Consider the following 9,341-nt stretch of genomic DNA (forward strand, 5'->3'; position numbering starts at 1 on the left):
AAATGGCGCAGCCCGCAGATCTAGCCATGCTTATGGAAGCATTTGAGAGTGAACAATCATTCGTCACTGCCCGGCAGATCAAAACCTGGACAAGCCAGGACCCCTTATTATCTCTTGTCAAAAGCTGTGTGCTTCACAGGAGCTGGTCCAATGTCCCAGTGGAAATGCAGTAAGAGATAAAGCCGTTCCTGCGACGCAAAGATGAAATATCTATACAGGCAGACTGCCTCCTGTGGGGCAATCGAGTAGTGGTCCCCAAGAAGGGCAGAGACACCTTCATCAATGACCTCCACAGTACCCACTCAGGCATCGTAATGATGAAAGCGATAGCCAGATCCCACGTGTGGTGGCCCAGTATCAATGCGGACTTAAAGTCCTGCATTCACAGATGTAATACATGCTCGCAGTTAAGCAATGTACCAAAAGAGGCGCTGCTAAGTTTATGGTTTTGGCCATCCACACCGTGGTCGAGGGTACACATCGACTATGCAGGCCCGTTCTTGGATAAAATGTTCCTTGTGGTTGTAGACGCGTACTCCAAGTGGATTGAATGTGAGATAATGTCGGTTAGCACGTCCGCTGCCACTACTGAAAGCCTGCGGGCCACGTTTGCCACACATGGCCTACCCGATGTCCTGGTGAGCGACAATGGGCCATGCTTTATCAGTGCTGAGTTCAAAGAATTCATGACCCGTAATGGGATCAAACATGTCACATATGCCCTGTTTAAACCAGTGTCCAATGGTCAGGCAGAGAGAGCAGTGCAAACCATCAAGCAAGGCTTGAAGAGGGTAACTGAAGGCTCACTACAGACTCGTCTATCCCGAGTTCTGCTTAGCTACCGCACGAGACCCCACTCACTCACTGGGATCCCACCTGCTGAATTGCTCATGAAAAGAGCACTTAAGACAAGGCTCTCGTTAGTTCACCCTGATCTACATGAACAGGTAGAGAGCAGGCAGCTTCAACAAAGTGAATACCATGATAGCGCAAATGTGTCATGTGAGATTGAAATCAATGATCCTGTATTTGTATTAAATTATGGACAAGGTCCCAAGTGGCTTCCCGGCACTGTCATGGCCAAAGAGGGGAACAGGGTGTTTCGGGTCAAACTTTCAAATGGACTCATTCACCGGAAACACTTGGACCAAATCAAACTCAGATTCACGGACTATCCTGAGCAACCCACCTTGGACCCTATCTTTTTTGATCCCCCAACATACACACCAGTGGCAACCGGCACCACGGTTGACCACGAAGCAGAACCCATCATCCACAGCAGCCCAGCAGGGCCCAACACACCAGGCAGCCCAGCAAGGCCAGCTGCACAGCAGCCCAGCGAGGGCCCAACAAATGATTCAACAACACCAGCTCTTACACCGAGACGATCAATCAGGGCAAGAAGGGCCCCAGATCGACTCACCTTGTAAATCGTTACACTATTGACTTTGGGGGGGGGGGAGTACAGGGGCAGGGAGGTGTTGCTACAGTTGTACAGGGCATTGGTGAGGCCACACCTGGAGTATTGTGTACAGTTTTGGTCTCCTAACCTGAGGAAGGACATTCTTGCTATTGAGGGAGTGCAGCGAAGGTTCACCAGACTGATTCCCGGGATGGCGGGACTGACCTATCAAGAAAGACTGGATCAACTGGGCTTGTATTCACTGGAGTTCAGAAGAATGAGAGGGGACCTCATAGAAACGTTTAAAATTCTGACGGGGTTAGACAGGTTAGATGCAGGAAGAATGTTCCCAATGTTGGGGAAGTCCAGAACCAGAGGTCACAGTCTAAGGATAAGGGGTAAGCCATTTAGGACCGAGATGCGGAGGAACTTCTTCACCCAGAGAGTGGTGAACCTGTGGAATTCTCTACCACAGAAAGTTGTTGAGGCCAATTCACTAAATATATTCAAAAAGGAGTTAGATGAGGTCCTTACTACTAGGGGGATCAAGGGGTATGGCGAGAAAGCAGGAATGGGGTACTGAAGTTGAATGTTCAGCCATGAACTCATTGAATGGCGGTGCAGGCTAGAAGGGCCGAATGGCCTACTCCTGCACCTATTTTCTATGTTTCTATGTTTCTATATATGTATACTTGTATTTACTCTGTTCAGCCACCAGAGGGCTCATCCTCTGGAGTCCCAAGGGATCCCATAATCCCTTGGGAGCACAGGTATTTAAGGAGGCTTCACAGGTTGGAGAGACACTCTGGAGACCTGCAATAAAAGACTAAGGTCACACTTTACTTTGAGCTCACAGTGTTCAGTCTGACTCTTCCTCCATACACAACACCAGTGAATCTTCGTTGCACTGTCTCTAAAGACATGAATGTCCTTTCTCAGATAAGGAGACCAAAACTGTGCACAGCCAGTTACTTTTGTACTCCAGCCCCTTTGCAATAAAGACCAACATGTCGATTACCTTCCTGATGGCTTGCTGTACCTGCATGCTAACTTTCTGTGTTTCCTGTATGAGGACGCCAAAATCTCTCTGAACACAAATATTTAATAGTTTCTCACCATTTAAAGAACATTCTGTTTTTTCTATTCTTCCTACCAAAGTCAATAACCTCACATTTTCCCACATTATAATTCATCTGCAAGCTTATTGTACACTCACCTAACCTGTCTATAACCCTTTGGAGGGTCTTTGTGTCCTCTTCGCAGCTTACTTTCCCATCTAGCTTTGTATCATCATCAAACGTGGGTACATTGCACTTGGTCGCTTCATCTAAGTCGCTAATGTAGATTGTGAATAGCTGAGGCCCAAGCACCAAATCCTTGCGGCACCCCACTAGTTACAGCCTGCCAACTGGAAAATGACCCGTTTATCCCTACTTTCTGTTTTCTGTCAGTTAACCAATCCTCTATCCATTCTAATATATTAGCTCAACCCCATGAGCCTTTATCTTGCGTAACAACATTTTATGTGGCACCTTATCAAATGCCTTTTAGACATCCAAAATATACTGCATCAACTGATTCCCTTTTAGCTACGTTGCTAGTTTTTTTATTCATTCATGGGATGTGGGCCTCGCTGGCAAAGCCAACATGTATTGCCCTTGAGAAGGTGGTGGTGAATCCTTGCAGCCCATGTGTTGAAGGTACTGCCACAGTGCTGTTAAGGAGGGTGTTCCAAGATCTTGACTCAGAAGGATTGGCAATATATTTCCAAGTCAGGATGGTGTGTGACTTGGAGGGGAATTTGGAGGTGATGGTGTTTCCGTGCACCTACTGCCCTTGTCCTTCTAGGTGGTAGAGATCCCGACTTTCGGAGTTACTGTTGAAGAAGCCTTGGTGAGTTGCTGCAATGCCATCATCATAGGCAGTCCCTCGAAGTCGCGAAGGCTTGCTTCCACTTCAAAAGTAAGTTCTCAGGTGACTGTACAGTCCAATATGGGAATCACAGTCTCTGCCACAGGTGGGGGAGACAGTCGTTGAAACATAGAAACATAGAAACATAGAAAATAGGTGCAGGAGTAGACCATTCGGACCTTTGAGCCTGCACCGCCATTCAATGAGTTCATGGCTGAACATGCAACTTCAATACCCCATTCCTGCTTTCTCGCCATACCCCTTGATCCCCCTAGTAGTAAGGACTACATCTAACTCCTTTTTGAATATATTTAGTGAATTGGCCTCAATAACTTTCTGTGGTAGAGAATTCCACAGGTTCACCACTCTCTGGGTGAAGAAGTTTCTCCTCATCTCGGTCCTAAATGGCTTACCCCTTATCCTTAGACTGTGACCCCTGGTTCTGGACTTCCTCAACATTGGGAACATTCTTCCTGCATCTAACCTGTCTAAACCCGTCAGAATTTTAAATGTTTCTATGAGATCCCCTCTCATTCTTCTGAACTCCAGTGAATACAAGCCCAGTTGATCCAGTCTTTCTTGATATGTCAGTCCCGCCATCCCAGGAATCAGTCTGGTGAACCTTCGCTGCACTCCCTCAATAGCAAGAAGGAAACATAGAAACATAGAAAATAGGTGCAGGAGTAGGCCATTCGGCCCTTCGAGCCTGCACCACCATTCAATATGATCATGGCTGATCATACAACTTCAGTACCCCATTCCTGCTTTCTCTCCATACCCCTTGATCCCTTTAGCCGTAAGGGCCACATCTAACTCCCTTTTGAATTTATCTAACGAACTGGCCTCAACAACTTTCTGTGATAGAGAATTCCACAGGTTCACAATTCTCTGAGTGAAGAAGTTTCTCCTCATCTCAGTCCTAAATGGCCTACCCCTTATCCTTATACTGTGACCCCTCATTCTGGACTTCCCCAACATCGAGAACATTCTTCCTGCATCTAACCTGTCCAGTCCCGTCAAAATTTTATATGTTTCTATGAGATCCCCTTTCATTCTTCTAAATGCCAGTGAATATAAGGCTAGTCGACCCAGTCTTTCTTCATATGTCAGTCCTGCCATCCCGGGAATCAGTCTGGTGAACCTTCGCTGCACTTCCTCAGATTAGGAGACCAAAACTGTACATAATATTCAAGGTGTGGCCTCACCAAGGCCCTGTACAACTGCAATCAGACCTCCCTGCTCCTATACTCAAATCCTCTCGCTAAGAAGGCCAACATGCCATTTGCCTTATTCACCGCCTGCTGTAATTGCATGCCAAATTTCAATGGCTGATGTACCATGACATCCAGGTCTCATTGCACCTCCCCTTTTCCTAATCTGTCGCCATTCAGATAATATTCTGCCTCCCTGTTTTTGCCACCAAAGTGAGTTGCTGCAATGCCATCATCATAGGCAGTCCCTCGAAGTCGAGAAGGCTTGCTTCCACTCCAAAAGTAAGTTCTCTTGTATCTACATTTATCTACATTATACTGCATCTGCCATGCATTTGTCCACTCACCTAACGTTCCAAGTCACCCTACAGCCTCTTAGCATACTCCTCACAGCTCACGCTGCCACCCAGCTTAGTGTCATCTGCAAACTTGGAGATGTTACATTCAATTCCTTTGTCTAAATCATTAATGTATATTGTAAGTAGCTGAGGTCCCAGCACTGAGCCCCGCGGCACCACACTAGTCACTGCCTGCTATTCTGAAAATAACCCGTTTATTCCTACTCTTTGCTTCCTGTCTGCCAACCAGTTCTCTATCCACATCAATACATTACCCCCAATACCATGTGCTTTAACTTTGCACACTAATCTCTTGCGTGGGACCTTGTCAAAAGCCTTTTGAAAGTCCAAATACACCACATCCACTTGTTCTCCCTTGTCCATTCTACTAGTTACATCCTCAAAAAATTCGAGAAGATTTGTCAAGCATGATTTCCCTTTCATAAATCCATGCTGACTTGGACTGATCCTGTCACTGCTTTCCAAATGCACTGCTATTACATCTTTAATAATTGATTCCAACATTTTCCCCACTACCGATGTCAGGCTAACCGGTCTATAAATCCCTGTTTGCTCTCTCCCTCCTTTTTTAAAAAGTGGGGTTACATTAGCTACCCTCCAATCCATAGGAACTGATTCAGAGTCTATAGAATGTTGGAAAATGACCACTAATGCATCCACTATTTCAAGGGCCACTTCCTTAAGTACTCTGGGATGCAGACTATAAAGCCCTGGGGATTTATCGGGCTTCAATCCCATTAATTTCCCAAACACTATTTCCTGACTAATAAGTATTTCCTTTAGTTCCTCCTTCTCACTAGACCCTCGGTCCCCTAGTATTTCTGGAAGGTTATCTGTTTCTTCCTTAGTGAAGACAGAACCAAAGTATTTGTTCAATTAGTCTGCCATTTCTTTGTTCCCCATTATAAATTCACCTGATTCTGACTGCAAGGGACCTACATTTGTCTTCACTGATCTTTTTCTCTTCATATATATCTATAGAAGCTTTTGCAGTCAGTTTTTATGTTCCCTTCAAGCTTATTCTCATACTCTATTTTCCCCCTCCTAATTAAACCCTTTGTCCTCCTCCGCTGAATTCTAAATTTCTCCCAGTCCTCAGGTTTGCTGCTTTTTCTAGCCAATTTATATGCCTCTTCCTTGGATTTAACACTATCCCTAATTTCCCTTGTTGGCCATGGTTGAGCCACCTTCCCTGTTTTATTTTTACTCCAGACAGGGATGTACAATTGTTGAAGTTCATCCATGTGATCTTTAAATGTCTGCCATTGCCTATCCACTGTCAACCCTTTAAGTATCATTCGCCAGTCTATCTTAGCCAATTCACGTCTCATACCATTGAAGTTACCGTTCTTTGAGTTCAGGACCCTAGTCTCTGAATTAACTGTGTCACTATCCATCTTAATGAAGAATTCTACCATATTATGGTCACTCTTCCCCAAAGGGCCTCGCACAACAAGATTGCTAATTAATCCTGTCTCATTACACAACACCCAGTCTCGGATGGCCAGCTCTCTAGTTGGTCCCTCGACATATTGGTCTAGAAAACCATCTCTTATACACTCCAGGAGATCCTCCCCCACCGTATTGCTACCAGTTTTGTTAGCCCAATCAATATGTAGATTAAAGTCACCCATGATAACTGCTGTACCTTTATTGCACACATCCCTAATTTCCTGTTTGATGCCATCCCCAACCTCACTACTACTGTTTGGTGGTCTGTACACAACTCCCACTAGCGTTTTCTGCCCTTTGGTGTTCTGCAGCTCTACCCATACAGATTCCACATCATCCAAGCTAATGTCCTTCCATACTATTGCGTTAATCTCCTCTTGACCCCACCTCCTTTTCCTTTCTGCCTATCCTTCCTGAATATTGAATACCCCTGGATGTTGAGTTCCCAGCCTTGGTCACACTGGAGCCATGTCTCCGTAATCCCAATTACATCATATCCGTTAACAGCTATCTGCGCAGTTAATTCATCCACCTTATTACGAATGCTCCTCGCCTTGAGACACAGAGCCTTGAGGCTTTTTTTTTAACTCATCCTTTTAGAATTATGTTGTAATTTGGCCCTTTTTGATTTTTGCCTTTGATTTCTCTGCCCTCCACTTTTCCTTATCTCCTTTCTACCTTTTGCTTCTGCCCCCATTTTACTTCCCTCTGTCTTCCTGCATAGATTCCCATCCCCCTACCATATTAGTTTAAACCCTCCCCAACAGCACTAGCAAACACTCCCCCTAGGACATCAGTTCCAGTCCTGCCCAGATGCAGACCATCCGATTTGTACTGGCCCCACCTCCCCGAGAACTGGTTCCAATGTCCCAGGATGGTCCTGGATGGTGTCGAGCTTCTTGAGTGTTGTTGGAGCTGCACTCATCCAGGCAAGTGGAGAGTATTCTATCACACTCCTGACTTGTGCCTTGTGGTTGGTGGAATAGCTTTGAGGAGTCAGGAGGTGAGACACTCGCCACAGAATACCGAGCCTCTGAACTGCTCTTGTTGCTATAGTATTTTTGTGGCTGGATTAGTTAAGTTTCTGGTCAATGGTGATGCCCAGGATGTTGATGGTGGGGAATTCGGTGATGCCAATGCTGTTGAATGTCATGGGGCGGTGGTTAGACTCTCTCTTGTTGGAGATAGTCATTGCCTGGCACTTGTGTGGCGCAAATGTTACTTGCCACTTATCAGCCCAATCCTGAATGTCGTCCAGGTTTTGCTGCATGTGGGCACGGGTTGCTTCTTTTTCTGAGGAGTTGCGAATGGCACTGAACACTGTACAATCATCAGCAAACATGCCCACTTCTGACCTTATGGAGGAGGGAAGGTCATTGATGAAGCAACTGAAGATGGTTGGGCCTAGGATACATCCTCAAAAAAACTCTATTAAATTTGTTACACACAATTTCCCTGTCATAAAACTAAGTTGACTCTGCATAATCATATTAAGATTTTCCAAGTACCCTGTTACCACTTCCTTAATAATGGATTCCAGAACTTCCTAATACCTGATATCAGGGTAACTGGCTTATAGTTCTCTGTTTACTCTCTCCCTCCTTTCTTGAATAGCTGGGTTACATTTGCTACCTTCCAATCCACTGAGACCATTTTAGAATCTAGGGAATTTTGGAAGATCACAGCCAATGCATTCACTCTCTCTGCAGTCACCTCTTTTAGAACCCTAGGATGTAGGCCATCAGGTCCAGGGGATTTGTTGGCTTTAGTCCCATTAGTTTCTCAAGTACTTTTTCTGTACTGATGTAAATTACTTTAAGTTCCTCACTCTTATTAGCCCCTCGGTTCCCCAATATTGTTTTGGTATGCTTGGAACGTCAAGACCCTCATGGACAACTTCAACAGCAACAGGCCGGAACACCACACCGCCATAGTTGCCCGGGAACTTAGACATTTTGACATCGACATCGCTGCCCTAAGCGAGACCCGGCGGGCAGGGGAATACCAGTTCAAGGAACACGGTGGAGGTTACACCTTTTTCTGGAAAGGAAAACCAGAGGAAGAACGCCGCCTTCATGGAGTCGGCTTCGGCGTCAAAAATGAATTGGTCGACCGCCTCAGAGACTCCCCCTGTGGGGTTAACAAATGCCTCATAACACTTCGTCTCACCCTATCCCGGAACCAATGCACCACAGTCATCAGTGCGTATATCAATGCAACGGATGAGCCTAAAGAGGGTTTTTATTCCAACCTCGAGACATCCCTGTCCCACGTCCCCACGGGCGACAAATTGATCCTCCTAGCTGACTTTAATGCCAGGGTCAGCAAAAACACAGCCCTCTGGGGAGGCGTGATTGGCAGAGAGGGGGTAGGGAAAGCCAACTCCAGCGGTACCCTACTCCTGACAAAATGTCTAGAACATGAACTTCTCATCACCAACACCCTGTTCCACCAGAGGGACAAATACAAGGCATCGTGGCAACACCCTCGCTCCAAACACTGGCACCTGCTCGACTATGTCATCGTCCGAGCCAGGGATCGCGAGGATGTGGCATCACCCGCGCCATGACAGGAGCTGACGACTGCTGGACGGACCATCGCCTAATCCGATCCATCATCAACATTAACATAGCCCCAAAGTGGAGGGGGCAGCAGAAGCAGTGCCGCAAAAAAGTCAATGCCGGGATACTTAAAGACCCAGCAAAGAGAGCCCTATACAGCCAGCGCCTCACAGCTAACCTGGCGTGCCTCGATGACCCTGAGGTGCTGAATGCCCACAGCACTTGATCTGCCCTCCAGGTCTCTATAACCAGTGCCTGTGAAGAGACACTTGGTCACTCAACCAGAAAACACCAGGACTGGTTTGATGAAAATGATCAGGAGATCCAAGAACTAATAGATCACAAGCGCACAGCATTTCTGAGCCTCAAGCAACAACCCAACTCGGGAGCAGCAAAGCAACATTACAGACGGCTCAAGGCTAAGGTCCAACAAAAAACCCGGGAC

The sequence above is a fragment of the Pristiophorus japonicus genome, chromosome 7, assembly GCF_044704955.1.
Source record: "Pristiophorus japonicus isolate sPriJap1 chromosome 7, sPriJap1.hap1, whole genome shotgun sequence".
NCBI lineage: Eukaryota > Metazoa > Chordata > Chondrichthyes > Pristiophoridae > Pristiophorus > Pristiophorus japonicus.